This window comes from Hirundo rustica, chromosome Z (assembly GCF_015227805.2).
Source record: "Hirundo rustica isolate bHirRus1 chromosome Z, bHirRus1.pri.v3, whole genome shotgun sequence".
Taxonomy (NCBI): Eukaryota; Metazoa; Chordata; class Aves; order Passeriformes; family Hirundinidae; genus Hirundo; species Hirundo rustica.
Window position 1 is genome coordinate 45,593,850 of NC_053488.1, and position 19,984 is coordinate 45,613,833.

The following is a 19,984-nucleotide window of genomic DNA, read 5'->3' on the forward strand; positions in this document are numbered from 1 at the left end:
CGGCCTTGCCTCTTGGAGTGGAGAGGTCTCCTAAAGAACCCACTTACATGCTTTCACTTCCCTTCCCTATTAATTTAGTTACCTTTAGAGAATGTTCTGTAGGAGATTCACCTTTTTTTTTTTTTTTTTCCCCTAAAAAAACTTATACTCTTTTAATTTATCTATTACTTGAACTTGTTCAAATTGCTACTTATGAAACTTAAACGACTTTTAAAATTAACATTAAAAAAACCTTACACCTTTTTTTAATATATCTATTACTTAAACATATTGAAATCGCTACTTGTAAAACTTAAACAATCTTTAAAATTAACAAGAAAAAAACCCTTATACTTTTCTAATATATCTATTACTTAAACTTATTTAAATTGCTACTTACAAAACTGACTTAGGTTTACATAAATTAACCTTTATTGTGCACACCCCACCCCACCCCCCTTTTTTGAGTCAGTTGATTATGGGAGGGGCAACTGAAAAAGGTTTTCACAGTTTCTGTTATCTCTTATTTCTTTTTAAAAGTTAATTTCAAGTCTTTGGGATGTGGTGTTACTGTCCACCCGGTTTCATCTGGTGAGGGTGCTGAACTCGGGTTCTCTCCAGGAGGGGGTACTGCCCCTTTAACTCTTGTGATGTGAGTCCATCCTTTTTCTTTAGTGCGCGCTGCTGTGTGAGTTGTTAACAGTTCTTGGTAGGGACCTTCAAACTTCGGGGTCAGAGGGATATTAGTCCACGTTTTGATCAATACCCATTCTCCAGGATTGATATTATGCACGTTTGCATCCAAAGGGAAAGTTTGAGGAAGATACCCTTTCTTTCTGAGATTTTCTAGGGTTTGTCCAATGGTTTTTAGATATTTTCTAGTGACTTCCTCTCCTTCTAGGTAGTCTTTAGAACTATAAGGAGATAACAAAAAGGGAAGCCCAAATAACATTTCATATGGTGACACTCCGGTATCTGCTCGTGGCTGTGTTCTGATTTGTAATAATGCTAGGGGTAAACATTTAAGCCAATTTAGTTGAGTTTCTGCTATTAGTTTAGTTAGTACATTTTTAATGGTCTTGTTCATTCTTTCTACTCTGCCTGAACTTTGGGGATGGCATGGGATGTGTAACCTCCATTTTATCCCTAAGGCTTGTGTTACCTGTTGTAGAATTTGTGCTGTGAAATGTGGTCCTCTATCTGAATCAATATTATTTATTAGACCATACCGAGGGAGGATATCTTCTAATATTATTTTTGTTACTACTTCTGCTGTTTCTCTTTTTGTAGGGAATGCCTCTACCCAGTGGGTAAGGTGATCTATGATCACTAGCAAGTGTTTGTAACCTTGAACAGGGGGCATCTCAGTAAAATCAATTTGGACGTTCTGGAAGGGCCTTAAGGCTAACTCCCTCCCTCCAGGCTCAGTCTTTCTCATAACTTTTTGATTTATTTTATGACAAATTATACATCCTTGAGTAACTGCTTTTGCTAATTCGTGTACTCCAATACATAGGTTTTCCCTTAGGAAATGGTCACATAACCCTTGGGTTCCCCAGTGGGTTAAATTATGTATTTCTGTAAGTATTTTTTGGGCTAGGGCTTTATTCAAGAATTTCCGTCCGTCAGCTGTTAACCATACTCCATGTTCCCCCTGGTGTAATCCTAATTCTTTTATTGCTTTCTGCTCTTTTTCACTAAACACCTGCTCTATCTCTTCTTTTTCTTTTCTTGGTATTTTCTCCAATTTGAGGATTTTTACTGGTTTTCCTGGTTCTAAAGCTGCCTCTCTGGCTGTTTTATCAGCTAACTGGTTTCCCCTTATCTCGGGCATATTTCCCTTTTGTTGCCCTTTTATGTGAACTACTGCAATTTCTACTGGTTTTTGTAAAGATTTTAACACTGACTTTATTCATTGTGTGTATTAAGTCTTTCCCTTTTGAATTCAAATATCCTCGTCCTTCCCAAATTTTCCCAGACATGTGCACGATACCTAAGGCATATCTAGAGTCTGTGTAAATGGTCCCTCGGTCATCTTTAAGTAAGTCTAGCCCTCTCTTTAGTGCATATATTTCACAGCACTGCGCTGACCAATTACTTGGTAACTTTCCCTTTTCTAAGACTTCCATTTTCTCTCCCTCAACCACAGAGTATCCGGATGTTCTTCTCCCTTTCATCACTCGGGATGACCCATCTGTGAACAATACTCTCCCATATGGAAGGGGCGTGTCTTCTAAAACTTCTCTCACTTTTGTCTGCATATCAATGAGTTCTAGGCAATGGTGTTCTGTTGGAGTCCAGGGCATTCCTTTGGCTGCCCTGGAGGGTCAGAGACCTGGACAGGGGGGTCTGGGACCCCAGCCCAGAGATCAGAGAGACACTGGCTTTGATCTCAGTCCATGGGAGAGGCTTCCTGCACTGCAGGATGGGTTGCATGCCACAAGAGTGTGAAATAAAGTAGTTTAGCTTATCACAGGGTGGAAAAGCAGTACGTTTAGGTTTCTAACACTGAAGTGAATGGGGGCAAGATGGAGAATTTGGGGCGTTGTCTCCTACTTCTTTCTGCTTCCCTCACTCCATTTCGGCAGTGACGTTGGCACAAAGTAGTTTAATGGGGATTGGGTCAAGGTAGAGATGACCTGTTTAGTATTAGTAATAGGCATTGGTAAGAAATAATAAATAAAGAATACATAGCAATTAGTATAAAAGATAAGGACAGCCCTGGGCAGGAGGAGTCGTCAGATGCCCGAGCAGCTGCAAACATCTTTCGTGGGGCACTGAGAAAATTGTAAGATAAGAAAAATAAACAAAGCATGCAACCTTGAAAAATCAGAACTTGAAGACTCCGTCTCTTTCATCCGTTTGGCACAGAGCTTTGCAGAGGGCAAAAAAGATTCTAAAAACCACTTGAATGTTGGGGAACAAACCTAACAGTGTTTTCTGTCTTCAGGGGGCTCGCCAGAGAGAAATTGGGCTGGATTTAAGTTTTTTGATGATGTTAGTTCTAGATTATATGTATTTATTAGTATAATTTCATATTTTAGGATTCTAGAATCTGTGAGCCACTTTTGAGCTCTTTGGCTTACAATTGTTTTCAAATCATGTGGAGTATGTATCTTTGTCTTTCCCTGTAATGTTAACTTTTGAGCCTCTTCTATCAAAATAGCTGCAGCAGCTACTGCTTGGAGGCAAGCTGGCCATCCTCTGGCCACTGGATCTAGTAGTTTTGATAGAAATGCCACAGGTTTTCGGTATCCTCCCCATTCTTGGGTTAAAACTCCATATGCTATCCCTTCCTCAGTGTTTACAAACAAATCAAACTCCTTTTTAAGATCTGGTAAGCTTAAAACTGGTGCTGAGGATAATTTCTCTTTTAGATCTTGTAGCTGCTTTTCGTCACTCTCTGTCCAATTCATTGGTTCCTGGTCTATTAATCTATCATAAAGAAATTTGACCCCTTGAGTGTATTTATCTATCCAGTGCTTGCAGTATCCGAACAGGCCTAGAAGTTTCCTTATGTCTCTCTTAGTTTTTGGAGGTGATATAGATACCATTCCTGAAATTCTTGCAGGGCTTAACCTTTTACTCCCTTTACCAATTATGTGTCCTAAATAAGTGACCTCACTTATACAGTAAACTGTAGTTTACTTTGAGATACTTTTAACCCCTTTTCTCCAAAAAAAATTTAGAAGTTGTATACTTACATCTTTAACTTCTTTTTCTGTCTCCCCTGATATTAATAAATCATCCACATATTGCAAAATTTGGACTCCTTCTTTGGGACTAAACTGTTCTAATAATGTCTCTAGGGCCTGTCCGAAGATATTTGGTGATTCCGTATATCCCTGCGGTAACCGTGTCCACCTTAGCTGTTGTTTTCTTCCCTTGTCTGGATGTTCCCATTCAAAGGCGAACCAATCCCTACACTCTTCTGCTAGGGGACATGCCCAAAAAGCATCCTTTAAGTCTATCACTGTGAACCAGGTATGCTCTCTTGGAATTTTACTCAACAAGGTATAGGGGTTAGGTACTACTGGGTGTCCAGCAATAGTTCTTTTATTTATTTCTCTCAAATCCTGGACTAATCTAAACTTTCCCTCATCTTTCTTTATAGCCAATATAGGGGTATTATGAGGGGACATACAGGGTTCTGGGATATTTTCTTTTAAAAGATGCTCAATTACTGAAGCTAGCCCCTTCCTTCCTTCTGGTGACATTGGGTGTTGCTTGACTCTGATGGCAGGGGTATCTTTTTGCATTTCTCTCTTAATGGGAGGGATATCTAAACACCCATACTTTCCCTCTGTAGCCCACACTTCTGGATTTATCTCTTGTATATCCCTTTGGGTTAGTTTCATGATATGCACAACCATTTTTCCATCTTTTGGGATAACTCCTACCCCGAGCTGCACTTGTAACCTAGTAAATTGGTTACTGTATGTGGTAAATAAAGAAAATCAGCTACACAATAGTTTGAGTTCCCTTTAATCTCTACTCCTTCAATTATTAATGCTCGAAAGGGCCTCCCTTCAGCCCCTAACACTTCACAAGTTTTTGTCCCGATTGTTACTCCTGTTGGTAATTTCCTTAAACTTGACCTATCAGCTCCTGTGTCTACTAAGAATTCATATTCTTCACTTTGGGGCCCCACATCAAAGTTTACTAGAGGCTCATCTTGTTGTTCCATTGGGTCCCCTATTTTATAGAACCTCTGACACCCCTAATCCTCCCCTTTCAGCACCCTCTCCAGGGCATCTTGCTCCCTTGCAATAGCTTCATCAAGGGATAATTTCTTACAGTCCCTTTTTAAATGCCCTATTTCACCACAGTAATAACAAGTTCTATTCTCTCCTGAGTTACTTCTTTTTAAATTTACCCACGGTGGTACTATGGGTGACTTTGGTTCTTTAAATGAGGGTCTTGGTCCTCCCTCACTAGATTTCAAAGAGGAGTTTCTCTGGTTTTCTGCTACTCCAGTACTTTCTCTTGCTACAGCTACCATAATGCGAGCCTTGGCTCTAGCTTTTTCTTCTTCTCTCCTCAAGTAAACTTTTAAGGCTTCCTTTAATAATTCATTAATACTTTTCTCCTGCCAATCTTCAATTTTTTCTAATTTTCTCCGTATATCTGGCCATGACTTTGTTACAAACTGCACTTTTAGAATTACTTGTCCTTCAGGACTATCAGGGTCTATGCTTGAATATAATTGAAAATTTCTTTTTAATTGGTTTAGCCAAGTTCCAGGAGTCTCATCTTTTTCTTGGGACCCATCAAAAGCTAATTTAGTATTATTCCCTCTGGGGACAGATTCTCTTATGCCTCTTACTATCAAGGACCTATAGTCTCTCATATTTTGTCTTTCTTCTTCTCGATTTGGGTCCCACCCCGGGTCAGCTATCGGTAATTTATGATCTCCAGGTGGCCCTAACCTATTTTCCCTTTCCCAGATTCTGATACTTGCTGTTCTGATCATTCGTATTTCCTCAGGGGAGAACAAGATGTTTAATATTGAATTTAACTCTCCCCATGTATAAACATTGGGTCCAAGGAATTGGTCTACCTGTGTGGCAATACCTATGGGATCTTCAACTAAATTTCCTAGCTCTTTCTTAAATCCTCTTACCTCAGAGGCTGTTAATGAGGCATTTACAAATCCTACTCCTCCAATCACTCCTCCCATAGGCACTTCCTTGAGGGGGAAAAAGTCTTTCTGGCTTTAAGGCTTTTGACCTGGTGTTACAATAGGGTCCTTCACTCACATTATTAACTGGTAACACTGTCTGGGTCAGGGACTCCTGGGGGTTTCCGGGAGGATGGGATGACTCACGGGAGTCTGTAGGGGTTCTGGTTAACTCCCAATTAGGGGGTGGCAGGGGAATTGCTGTAGGTGATGGGGAAGTAGTAAAATCTGTAGGAGGAGAAGCAGAGGATGGTACTGTGAGAGGAAGGGGGACTAGGGAAGAGGCTGTGTTTTGGGAAACCAAAGGGGTTATACCTGGGGCAAAAGAACCTCAACTTTGATTTGGGCTGGAGGAAGGTTTAATTGGGGTTGTTAAGGGATGGAGGGAGGAGGCTAATAACGACTGAGGAAGGAAGGTATTGGAAGGAGGTGACAAAGGGGCTGTTGGGAGAGTAGGGGGAGAAGGTACTAAGGATTGAGGAGGTAAGGTGTTAAGGAGGAGTGATGATGGAACCACTGGGGGAGGAGGAAGAGAGGGTACTGAAGGAGTCTGAGTTTGACTCGGGGAAGTTAGTAGGGGAACTGGGACAGGATTTTGAGGGACTTGGGGCACTTCTGGGTAAATTGGAGGGGGTAAATTGTCAAGAGGGTCCCATCTTTTATTAGTTTCTCCTCTTTCTTCTTTCTCTTCCTTTCTTTCATGCTTTTCTTTTTCTTTTAATTTGCAGACTTTTATATTTTCTCTTCTCATGGCTCTCTTTTGCCAACAAGCAGCATAGGCTAACTGGTTTATGTCTGGATCTTCCTGAGTTCTTAGGTACTGATTTGACTGATAGCACATCCACTCATCCTGTGTTCCAAACCATGGCCACTCTCCTGGTAATTTTAATTTTGGCCAGACTTCTGTGCAATAAAACACCATTTTAACCTGATCTAGTCCTTTTGTGGTCTCTAAAGAATCCCATTTAGCTAAAAGTTGTTCTAAGGGACTACCAGGTGGAATACTCTTCACTTTGTTATGTTCCTTTTGGGATTTCTTCTTCTAACTAGTACATTGTCCCATTTTCTTTAGACTGAAAATTAAAATTTAAAATTTCAAAGGTGCCCTCTACTGATGGGCAACACAGGTTTTTAAGCAAAAAAAATTCTTCGGCTTTTCTCACTCTACTTCAAATCTCTTGACGTAATTCTTGAACACTTCAACATAAAACTTCTAAACTTTATGTTTTTCTACTCTTTCCTACACTTTTGCTTTCATTCAGGGAACAATCTCTCCTTCTACTCACTTTCCCCAACCTTCTTCACTTTCTTGGACACTCACACTTTACTTACACTAGGGGCTCAGACTCTCTTCTGACCCCTTGAGGTGGGTCCTAATGACCTTACCTCCTATGTATCCCCGCGCCTTGCCTCACCCCTGAGACGCTTTGCGGCGCACGACAGGGTCCCTAGTACTAGCATCCCCTTCCGGGCCTCAGGGCCTTCCTGCACCTTAGCCCCCGCCAGGCCAGACACCTTCAAACTGCCCTGTCACTAGTACCGTTCCCCTCTTCACTTTTTGAAACAGAGGTAAGAGGTCAAGACTCCATACGGATCTCTGGGACGTATCCCTTCCTTGTTTCCAAGGATCAACCTGAGCAGGGCCCGACCCCTTTGCCTTCCACCAGGACTGGCTTGACTACTTCTCCCCAGCGAAGCAGCCTCAGCAAGAGGGATGAGTGCATGTGTGCAGGATGCCCGTCTTGCCTCCAAGTCAACTCCCCACCCCAGTGTCCTCGGGCTATGGGTTTATGGCCTCCTCCCTGAGACCGCAGCAGCACACCCTCTCTGGTGCATCTGGCTCAGTCCTGGGAAGCAGGGACTCTCATGAGCTCTCGGCACCCGCAGTGTCTGGGGACACCCCGTCAACCCTGTTACGGTTTACCTGCCCCTCCAGGGATTCTAACCCCTCCTAGGCTACTCTAGCCCTTATGGGGGAGACCTGCCCCTAATGCATGCCACTCACACTCTGTTTTCCCCTGCACACCCAGGGGAGGGGCCCTTCTACCCCTAAGGAGACGCCTCACTCACTAGTTTCTTTCGCTTCCCCCTTTTCCTGGCTGACTCCCTCGTGGGGATCCGAAACCGCGGTACCGAGGGGTCCACTCTCACTTCGGAGGTCCGAGCTGCTGGCCCCCGCCTCACTCACACTCCCACTCGCACATCTCCTTTACCCGCTGCCAGAATGCTCACCCTCCGGCGCTCCTCGTCGTTGCTGGTCCCAAGCTGCTCCCGCTTGGCCAGCTGTCCCGGAGGTCCAAAGGGCGAGCAGCCGTCCTGTCTTCGGCCCTTCTTCAGGCGTGGCCAGATCCTGGACGAGTCCCCAAAAATTGTTATGGACAAAAAGGAGAGCCAGAGAGACTTGCTCTTTTTTATGCTTTTATTATCTAACTTGGCTCTGGGGGAGCTTGCTTGCTCCCCTGGCAACACGGAGGAAGAGGTACACACAACTTCGCTTCACAGTGAAGCTGGGACTCCCACACCCCTTGCGGGCTTTTTCCCCTTGCCAGGGAGTCGTCTTCGCTTCGTTGATCAGGGGTCATCCAGTGATGGGGGACTCCTCCTCAGGTCACGGCAACTAAATAAAGCTGCTTTGGCGGACCCCCATACCCCTTGCACTAGTCTAAAGTGCAACTTCAGCCCTGGATTCTACTTTGGTTCTCTGCTTTTAAGAGTCTCTCGTTCTTGAGTAGGTCCCAGAATTCCAGTGTTCTTTTTATTTGCATATTCAAACATTATCCAACGAATGGGAGCACAGATACAGGTAACAAGGTGAATTCTTAATTAACAGACAAGTAAATAAGATGAATAATCAATATTAAAACAGAAATAAGGCAAATTCTTTAAAGAGAACTAGCATTAACTATCTTAATGGAATTACTTAACAATTAAGTAACTAAAACATAGATAATTTGAATAGAACTTGTTTATAACACCCGCATGAGCACCCCTGGGCCCTGCCCAGCCCAAGGAGAAAAAGCGACACTCGGGGGCGTGTTTGGGTCATCCCGCACTCGGTGGCCCCCGGCAGAGAGGACAGCTGGCCCCGGGGTCGGTGACATCGCCTGCTCGCTCCCGGTGAGTCCCGCCGTGACCCTGGCACCAGATGATGCTGTGTGCAGGCGGGAGCTCTGAGCCCCGGCGAGGACCCGGCCCAGGTGCCCCTCCACAGGCGCTGGAAGCGGGGCTGGCAGGGCTCCCCCCGCGGCTTTGTGCTGCTGGTCGCCCTTTGCAGGCGCGGCGGGATCGGGAATCCCGGACTGCCTGAGGCAGCCTCGCCTCCTCCTCTTCCTCCTCTTTCTCCTGTTTCTCCTTCACCTTCTCCTCCAGAGTGGGGTGCATGATGGCGGCAGCCGCCGTAGTGGAGGCAAGCAGTGCCAGCAGCAGCAGCACCGACACCTCCAGCACGGGCGAAGAGAGGAGGATGTGGCGCCTCTTCCAGACCTGCAACGGCAATGGAGATGGCTTCATCAACAAGTAGCAACAGCGGAAGGCAGCTCTTTGCTGGTACGGAGCCATCCTGTCCTTGCCCCAGCCCCGCACTCCCCAGCGCTCCACTTGTGGGCGAGTTGGAGCAGTGGGAGCTCCGGGGCTCCTGCCCCACTGCCGCCAGAGCCGGGGGCTTTAGCAGGGCTTCGGCACCGAGAGCTTCCCGGAACAGTGAGCGAGCCGTCCCCGCAGCACTTACACGTCCGCTGAGGCTGGAAGGTGATGCCTTCGATCCTGGATTTTTTCACCTTGTCCCCCGAGCAGGTGGTTTTTTTGTGAGTAAACACACAAAAAGCCGGTCGCGGGTAATCTAGAAGAAAACTCATACTGTTCTCCTGGATCTTATGATTTTGTTTTGTCAGTACTTTTTAATCAATATTCTTGTTACACAGTTTCGTTTAATTTCCTCTGCTGGTCCTCAGAGAGTTTGAGGAGGGTCACCCACTGATGGCTGAAGGCTGATGGATTTTGCTGGGGAAGGGTGAGCTTGTACATTTGCCGTAGGTAGCTGGAAATAAGCCATAGTGGAATGTTTTTGTGTCTGAAAGCACTGGCACTATGTTTTGGTCACAACTTGGTTTTGTGGCCATGGTATTTCTGAGCTCTCATGCCATAATTTGAAAAATACTGAACTTCAAAAGGCAGGATTTACCAGAGGCCATGGAAACTTGTATTTTCAAAATGAAACTTATGCTATTGCTTGCAATTAGTAGGTGCCCCTAGAGAACTGGGACAGTGAGGGAGTTTCTTAGGTCTGCCATTTAACATGTAACCTACAAATATGACCCCACAGAAAGGCTAAGCAAACTTCAATCCCCCCCTGCCATGTCTTTGGAGCCAGAAAGTTGTTAAAAATCTGTAACAACTGGCAGTTATTAAAAAATAAAGTTCCAGAGTTGTGATATTTCTTATCTAAACAGATCCCTCAACACATTTTTCCCCCGCCTCAGTCTAATGATTATTTTGACCGTTATGTTTTTGAAAACATATTTGAAAACATATAAACTTTGAAAATGTGTACTTTCCAACCCTTCTGCAAAGACTGCTTCTCTTTCCATTTGTTTATGGTCTTCATGGAATTTATTCTGATGTCTGAAAACTTGTGATGTTCTTGTAAAGTGTGCACTGTCTCCTCAGAGTATGCTTGCTCTTCTGTACTGTCATGTTTTTCTGCAATGTAAACTCTCTGTGTATTTATAATTTTAAAACCTTACTCAGGGAACTTTAATGTTTTAGTGTTTCATACAGACGATTGAGAGATGTTACCATGAGGCAAACTACTGATTTCTGATTGACTAGTCCACATTCCCTAAGTTTTGTCCCAGATTTGTATTCTGTGTTCTTCAAAGTATTTCCGAATGTTGATTGAACTACCATGTAGAAAACGCCAAGATATGTTTGAGTAAGGACATTGGATTTCATGAGGAAGTGGCAATAAACCAGAAATGTTTGCATTCCTAATGAAATAACATGGTGTCTCAGCCGTGAAAATGCTTTTTTGTACATCAAACTGTAATAAACCTCTTCAAATAGCAGCAGGAAGGTACAGGCACAGATGGTGAGGAAGAGCATGTCCTGAGATACTGATTAATTTTCGGGCTCTCACCTGAGATGTTGATTAATTTTCAGGCTCTAAATAAGATGATATCAAAACAATAAAGCATAATTAAGGAGGTACCATTGGTGGTTATAATCCAGAAGACACTGAACTATGGGATATGAAGTGCTAAACCAGTATCTCTGAGCCTTGCATTGACATGTGCATGTTGAAATTTTGCAGCATCCAGCCAGAGAAAAGTACTAAGAAAACACCAGGGTTTTAACTTGTTGTGTTGTGCTGAAATGGCTTTCGATTCTTTGGGGGTTAATATTTATTACATAATTATTTAAATATCTTGCAAATGCTTGGCATCCTTCTGATGCTTCTACAACAAGAGGTAATTTCACAAAAACCAACTAACTGTGGCTTGTTTCTCTCATGGAGCTCCCGGCTCCATTCTCACCCCAGCTAGCTTGAGAGACAAACCGCAGTTAGGCGTTTCCTCAGGGTCCCAAAAGCCAGGAGGTAGCCGAGAACCTTTCCCTTAGCACGAGAGGGTGAGACCCCATTGACAGCCAAGGAAGGAGGTCTTGCACTTGATCCGAGGGTGAAACTAAGGCTTTATTCAGTGTTTTTTCTGTGGTCCTGCCCCAGACCTAGCCTGTGTCACGGGCCCTGTCCTACTGCCTGAACCAAGAGCCCCAGATCAAGAGGAAGCAGCTGCATGATCTGTGGCTTATATCCAGGGAAGGGGCTAAACGTGGGGATAAGCCAATACCCAATCAGGGATAAGGTGGGAGTGGAACAGGGTTGGATTGCATTCAAAGAAGGGGACTGGAAAGAATGTGGGAGATGGACTGGGGAAAGGGCAGGGACAAACTTCGGGATATTACATTTTCCAGGAGAACAGGGGAGTGCAGAACAAACCATTATAAAACCCAATATAAAAATTAAATACAATATGAAACCAAATAACACACAGCAACAACTAACCAAAAAGTACCACCACTACCCCCCCCCCCCTTACCCCCATACCACCCCCCCAACTCAGTTGCAAAGCAGTCCACAATTAAGGCTGGATTCTGAATCCTTGAGATCAGTTGGATGAGCATTGCTAAGAGGAGAAGGCAGCCTGTTTACAGCAGAATTTTAGTTTTGCAGCTGTGTCTGGATTGTGTTGTTATTAACAAAAAGCTGTTAACTGGTAAAACAGTAATTGCTTTCCTTTGTTTTATTCTGTTTGCTTTGGAAAGTTTCAGAATCTGATGTTACATTTATAAATATTTTCAGTTTCAGAGTGAATTGTGGAGGACACATCCTTTTTTTTTTTTTTTTTTTTTTTGGTGTTGTCTGCATATATAGCCTTGAATGCTGGGTTTTTGTGGGTGACAGTCTAGATTAATGTCTTCTTCAGAAACTTAATTGCCTTGTAGCTTTATAATGGAATTAAGTTCTGTTTGTAGATTTGGTTTGAAAATGGTGTTGTCTGTGTACACTTTTTTTTTTTTTTTTTTTTTTTAAATTGGATCAGTGTTTTACAGAAAGTCTTGGTCAAAGTAGAGTAAGATGTTAAAAACCCAGTAAACATACTAACTTTGAATGAGCTTATACAGCCTGTTAAAATGACATGCTCAATGACTGCCTTCTCTAGGCCTGCACAGAAGCAGTTAAAAAGAACTAGCTGTATATGATTTGTTACCTGAGTGGTTTTAGTGATACATAGCTTTAGAGCTCAAAACCTTTGCAAGTACAGGCTGATCCTTCCCTTTTAAATGGGTGTCACAATAGTAGGACATTCACAGTTTTCTTGCTGAGTGTGTTTTGGCACTGTTCCCCCCCTCTCAGTGTTTCTGTATCTAGTGAGTGTATGCTATTAGAGGAGAAAACCCAGTATTTTCAAGAAGACAAAGTATTAATCTATTCATCGCCTTTTCGAGGGGGGAGATTTTTTCTTCTGTGGTCTCTGGTACTCTCCACAGCAGTCATTACCACTTCATTTAACTTTTTTTTCAACTATTTGATCTTGCTAATATGCTTCAACTTCTGTGCTTAGTATTTAAAGAGATAACTACTGAAGCACATAAGGATCAACAAAATGAAGCAGCAAAATCAGTGTGAGTCGTCTGTGACCAGTCAAGTTACCACTACTGGTAAAACACGTGTTTAATCCATAAGATGACCATATATGAAGTCACGTGAACATGTTCAGTCAGGATCTCTGAAAACTTACTTTGGGCATGAGTTAATATTCTGCATGTAGGGGCTTTCTAATTTCTGTGGGGTATTCTGTGCTAGTTGAAAGCAGTATCAGGAACATGCTGCTGTGAGTGCTCAGATGTCAGCAGGCTAGGGAGTGATAGAACCATTTATCCTACAAGCAAGAGGTTTATAAAAGGTCTGCTCTAACAGAACAGGTGGAAATAAACTGCCTTTTGAAGTCTTGTGAGAGAAGTAATATTATTCTGTTAGTTTTGCAGCTACTGGGATTTCAAATTTCAAAAGTTTAAACCTAGTACTGTACAGTCCTGTCTGGCCTCAATCCAGCTGTCTAACAAGGAGACATCATTTAGAAACAGTCTACAAAATGTCAGCAAGATTGTGTCAAAGCTTTGCTTAGTCCTTGCCTTCAGTCTGGTTCTTCATATAGTTGGGGTGTTCTTACCATGAAGCTAAAATAGACCTGAATACAAGATTTTGTTCTCACTTGAGGTGTAGACTATTTGCTCTGTGTTTTCTTTAAATTAGCTCATTTTTAGAAATTCCAGGGGAAAAAAATCCAAGATCTCCAAATCCCCCAAACCTTGGTAAAACATACTTTGTCCCTGCCCTACTGCTTTAGTGTGTATTGAAAACAGTTTCAGATACCAGATTCTGTTCCTAGACTTAATTTTAGTCTTCAACCATCTCTGTTAGGAGGCTGTCACAGGGTTTGTGATCCATGTAACTGAAGGATTGCTTTTATATGGATACAGCACCATACATACTCTATGCCAAGTAAAATGGTGACTAGAAGCACTGTGCTGTTTCTCACATGACTGTAGTCTGTTTTTTCTGTTTCTCCTGGGACTTTCATTAGTCAATGATTCTACATTTGTATAGAATTTTGTGGGGTTTTAATCCAACTTTGTCTTCCATGGGTCCTCTTGGAGCATCATAACCAAAATCGGAATAAATTACGGGGAAAGCTAGGAGGTTGGATGTGTATGAAAAGCCAGAGAGACATGCTTAATTTAGGAAGAAGAAAAAGATATCCCCTTTGTTAAATATTATGTCTAGAAAATACACCAAGAATCAACATTCATTAAAGGATTACATATTTTGTTATAGATGAGTAATGCGATGGTTGGCTCTTGCATTTGAGGGATTAATATTATGTGTATGTTAACAGAAGTATTATTGATGTATAGTTATGTTATTGTGATTTTCTCTCCACATAGCCCCCTTTCCCCTCCCCCTTGTATTGTTGTCACTGGAAGGCCTTTGTAGTCTAGGCATTTGAGAGGAGGGCAGGCTTGTTACTAGGAGGCACAGCATGGCCAGACCTGACCTGCAATCAAGTTGTAAGAAAGTAGTCTCCACCAATGGATGGCAGAGAAGAATTAACTATCAGACTTTGGGAGGGGCCAGGGTTACCTGATGCAATACCAGGTCTATAAAAAGGCAGAGCAGCCGTTTTGTGGTTGAATATAAGGTGGTTTAGTTCCATGCTCCCAGCACTGCTCTTTTTCCTTATTCAGTCCTTTGCTGCATTTTTTAAAGGTTTAATAAACCTTTGAAATTTTAAAGTGAGCAGCCATTTCTCACAACTGGGGACTCAGTCTAGGATAAAAACCTCGTCTCTGTGGCCCTAGAAGATTTTGAAAGGGAAGTGCAGGCACTGCCGAGTTCAGTGGCTCAATCATCTTCTCTTCAGGTCACCAGTGATTGCAGGTCAGCATCCTGGGAACAAGAAAGGACTGAATAACAAAAAAGAAGAGGAAGGTGAGTACCATCCTCACAATTGCTTTGGCCAGATTATTCACCTGTAATCCGGGTGCACTAACCCAGCTCCAGGCAAGTAGTTCATGGGATCCGTACCTGGTCTGTTGGAGCTAAAGGCTATTGGGCAGATACAGAGTGGGATGCAAAGTGAGAGGAAAATGGGGAACCACAAAAGGTGAGATGAGAGTGAAAGAGGAGCAGAGAAAAAACTGCAGGCAGGATGTGGAGGAAGAGGGAAGTGGGAGAACTGTGGAAAGCATGACGTGAGTGAAAAAGGGGTGGAAAAAAGCCACAGCATGAGGTCACTGGCAGTGGGAACTGCAAGTGGACATGGATTCATGTGGGCAGCAATTGGTAGAGCTAAGCACAGTAAAAATCGGGCGGCACAGGCTTGTCTGTGGAGGGACCAGCAGGGACCCAGAATGGTGACTTTCGGCAGTTGTCGACCCAGTGGAGGCGTTGGCGGTTCTGAATGCAGTTTGCATGTGGTGCTGCTGAACTCCCAGTGCTTGCCAAGCCAGCAGAGGGGGCGGTCTGAATGCAGTACGCGTGCAGCACTGCCAAGGGTTGGGGGCTAGCTCGGTTGTGCAGGAAGCCATGGGCAGGAGCCCACATGGGTGGCTTTCAGCAGTTGCCCTGCACTAGGATGCCAGAAGGCACTGGGGTTCTGGACCATGGCAGCTTCCCTGCAATCCACCGGCTTAAAGCTGAGGGACTGCGGGATCCCATGTGGGTGACTTTTGGCAGTTGCCCCACACTAGTGCACCAGGTTGCAAGACCGCAACAGTGAAAGAGCAGTGGAGCGGACCTAGTTGTTTGTTTGCTTTTGCTTTCAGCTGTCACGATGGCACTAGGAACAAATAGGGAATCCCCAAAGAGAGAAGGAGGGAGTGAAGAGATGTCAACAGGTATACACCCAGATAGCCCACTGGGAAGAAAACTAGCCTGGTTGAAGTATGACCCCAACACCAGAGATAAGGATGAGCTCAAGATTATATAGTACTGTATGACAGAGGGAACTAAGGAGAAAATTAGACCAAATCATGTACTTTGGCCAGGGTGTGGGTTGGATGAAGGGTGGATATGTCAGGCTTTAAACATCTGTGTAAGGGCTAAGAAACCGTTTAATCGGGAAGAGTGTGACTACACTGCCTGTTGGGAAGGAGAAAATTTGCCTTTAAGGGTAGGCTTGTTTAAAGTAACAGAGAGTAAAGAATGGCATCCATTAGACTATCTGCCCCCTCCACCTCCACTGGCACCAGCTTCACCTCCCTTGCCCTTTGATGGACCTAGTCAAAATACTAGAAACAGAATGGCACAATGAGAGGAAAACTGATTGGGGAATGGGAACCAGGCAGTGGGATTGCATCCTCTGAAGAAAGTGCTGCTGGGTGAATTGGATTCAGTGGATTGGATGGGGGAATTGGATTTGTGACTGTACCACTAAATTCCTCTGATGTGAGGGTGTTCAAGAAAGAATTAAAAGGATTACTAGAAGGCCCCATTGGTTTAGCAGAACAGTTAGATCAATTTTTAGGACCCAGCATTTATATGTGGGAAGAAACGCAAACAATAATGGCTGTGTTATTTACACCAAAGGAAAAACAGATGATCTGGATGGCTGGCATGCGAATATGGGAAATGGAGGTAGGATATGGTTCCTTGGGACTGGATTTCTAAAGGGAAAATTGGGAAAATGGAAAAGCTAGGAACAATTTGCTTTTATTGTAAGAAAAATGGGCATATGAGGAGAAATTGCCCTTGAAGGGATACGAGGGTTTATGAGAACAAGTGAAAAGGAGTGGTGGAAGACTAGGAGTGTCAGGGGCTCTACTTCCTGGCGACAGAATACCATCAGGAGGCTTTGATGACCTTAAAGAAAGGTCCCTAGGAGGAAGACTTTTAATTTTTGGTATACATAGACACAAGAGCTGAAAGGACTTGTGTTTGTAAAATTCCAAAGGGGTGTGAAAAGACTCAAAAGAATATGCAAGTAGTGGGCACGTAAGGGGAAGGGTTTAATGCATTAGTTATAAAGCAAGTAAGGTTTGAAGGGACAAATAAAATAGGAATTTGGGATATTCTATTACTTCCAGAAGCAGGGTACAGTTTATTGGGATGGGATTTGCAGGTACAGTTGGGCATCAGAGTGGTCCCAGAGGAAGGGAAAATGGTAGTTAAGCTTTTCTGAGTAAGAGAGGAAGACAAGGAAAAAAGTTCATAAAAGAGTATGAGCAAGACCAGGAAACCGAGGCAAATTAAACATGAATCCTTTGGTAACAAAAAGAAAAGATAAAACCTGCCCAGTTTGGGTATGACAATACACACTCTCCCTAGAAAGCAGACGAGGGTTGCAGCTGGTGGTCCAGAAATTGCTTGAAGAAGGGACTTTAGAACCATCTTTGTCCCCCCATAATACACCCATATTGCCTGTAAGGAAGTCAGACGGAACTTACTGGCTTGTCCAAGACTTGAGGGAAGTGAATAAAAGAACAGTGAATCGATACATGATAATGCATAACCATTATACACTATTGAGTAATATTCCCCCATCACTACAATGGTTTAGTGTGATAGACCTAAGAAGTGCTTTTTGTGCACATATTTTTGCTTTTGAATGGGAGGACCCCAATTTAGGAAGAAAGCAACAGTTTTGGTGGACAAGGTTACCCCAAGGGTTTTCTGAATCCCCCAACTTTTTTGGTCAAGCACTAGGAGCACTACAAATTTTCTCCACCACACCTGAAATAAAACTTACCCAATATGTGGATGATTTTCTTCTCTCAGGGGAGGAAGAAAAGAAAGTCTGGGAATCTTCCATAGCGTTATTTAATTTTCTGGGAAACCAATGACTTCAGATATCAAAAGGGAAACTTCAATTTGTAGAGCGTGAGGTAAAATACCTAGGACATATAATTTGTCAAGGGAGCTGGCGACTGAAGCCCAAAAGAATTATGGGGATAGTCTCACTTCCATGGCTGAAAACTAAGAGGGGGGGTCAGCAGGTTTTTAGGCTTGTTAGGATATTGTAGGCTATGGATTGAAGAATCAGCCAGGATTGTCTCAGGCTGTCAAGTTCTTGTATGAAAAGTTAATAAAAGATGAGATTAGATGGGAAAAGGAGGACAAGCAAAAGTTTGAAGATTTAAAACAGAAATTAGTGTACTGGCATGGCATCTTCCTGCCTTAGACAGACATTTCTATCTGGTTTTGGATGTAGAAAAAGGGGTAGCACATAGAATGCTGGCCCAGGACTGGGGAGGATTCAGGAAACCAGTGGCCTTTTTATCAAAACTGCTAGACCCTGTCAGCTGAGAGTAGCCAACTTGCATTCAGGCAGTGGCAGCGACCATTATACTAGTAGCGGAAAGCAGGAAATTAACCTTTGGGGGAAAATTGAAAGTATACACTGCACACTCAGGAGTATCCTAAGTCAAAAAGCTGAGCAATGTGTTACTGATTCCTGAGTGTTAAGGTGATGCCTGAAAACATGAAACCTTTCATGTTTTCAGATTCTGTGTTGCTTGGGAGTAATTCTGAGCTTCATATTAAGTGCTAGTAAGCTCTCTTCACAGAATAGGTAGACAAAACAAATCCCTTTCCTGCTGAGGATGAAGGACAACTTTCAGCCCAACAGCATAAACAATGGTGGACTGAAGAGAGAAAACAAAAAGGTTGAGACCTTACGACCTGAAGCTGTAATTGGACAATTAAACCCCAATATGAACATGGACCACAACTTATAAAAATGTAAGCTATTGTGACCAGTCAGCCATTTTGTGACCATTCTTAGTCCACCTTGGTTTAGCCCTGGTCAGGCTCCTGTCCTGCTCAAAGTCGATCTTGGAGACCTTTCAGTAAATACCTACTTTATTGTCTAGCTCTGTCCAGACTCTCTTTCAGGTCAGCCTTCCCAAGGCATCAAAGGTCTGAAGACATTTTAATAGATAATAATTAAGAGCTAATTGTGGACAACCATCTCAGTCCTGCCCAGTTTCTTTATATGGAGATACAGTGGAAGGACCAGTGCATGCTTACCTAGAGGTTATTAACTATCAAACTAAGGTAGGAGAGGATCAGCCGCTCCAAGGGGGGAAGCAATTGTACATCTATGGATTTTCGAGAGTTATCCAGGGGTCCCAGGTGTAAGGGTATGCTATAATGAATGAAAGTTTGGTAGCCATAGAAAAGGGAAAGTTACCGTCCAACTGGTCAACCCAAGCATGTGAGTTACATGACGTAAAATGAGAAATATTAACACAAGAAAGGGGAACAGTGTATACAGATTCAAAATACGCTTTTGGGGTGGTGCATACGTTTGGAAGGATTTGGGAAGAGAGAGTGCTATTAAATTTGAAGGGGAAGAGACTGGTTGATGAAAAGCTTACTTTGGAGGTAATAGAAACCTTATAATTACCAGAAGTGGCAGTAGTGTATGTTAAGGGACATCAAAAAGGTGACTCTGGAGGCACAGTGAAACAATTTAGCAGATTTGGAAGCTAAGGATGCAGCTGACTTGGAGACAGAAGTAAATGATGGTATTAATCCCTAAGGAAGAAATGCAGGAAGTCTCTGTATTTAGCAAGATGGAAGAAAAATTACTCCTTAGAACAGGAGCAAAGAAAGAAAATAAGAGGAAGTGGAGGTTATTGTATGAGAGACAATTGTTAAACAACTTGCCAGGAAAATTCTAGAAGGCATGCATGGTACAACACATTGCGGTACACAAGCACTGAATTATCAGTTCTTAAGGGACTGGGGCTGTGTTAGGGGTTAGGTTTGGTTTGGGGTTTTTTCCCCCTATAGAATTTTCCCCCCATAAATTACTAAGAGACTAAATACTGATGCTTAGAGGGTGCTTAATCCACACAAAAGAAGTGGCTGAGGGAGGGGGAAGATCACATAAGTTTGGGGGAGGGAAAAGGACAGTGCTGAGGGAGTTGAACGTTCTCTTCCTGCTCTCGGCACTGGAGAGGACGGTCAGGCTGCTGCTTGCTGTGGGAGGAGCCACTGTCAACAGAAAGTCCAGTCCTGGGAATCCTACCATCATCCATCATCTACTCGCGTGCCCAAGAATTTGGAGCCTCCTTTGCCTGCCCTGCTGGATTTGGGCCACCATCACGGCTTCTTCAGCACTGCTCACTTTGCTGGGACACTCCTCTGCCTGCCGGGACATTCGCCCTTGCCTGCCAGGACATTCCCCCTGCCTGCTGGGGACACCCCATCATTCCAGCCACCAGCCCCAGTTTCCACCCTTCCAGCTTGGTGCTGTCAGG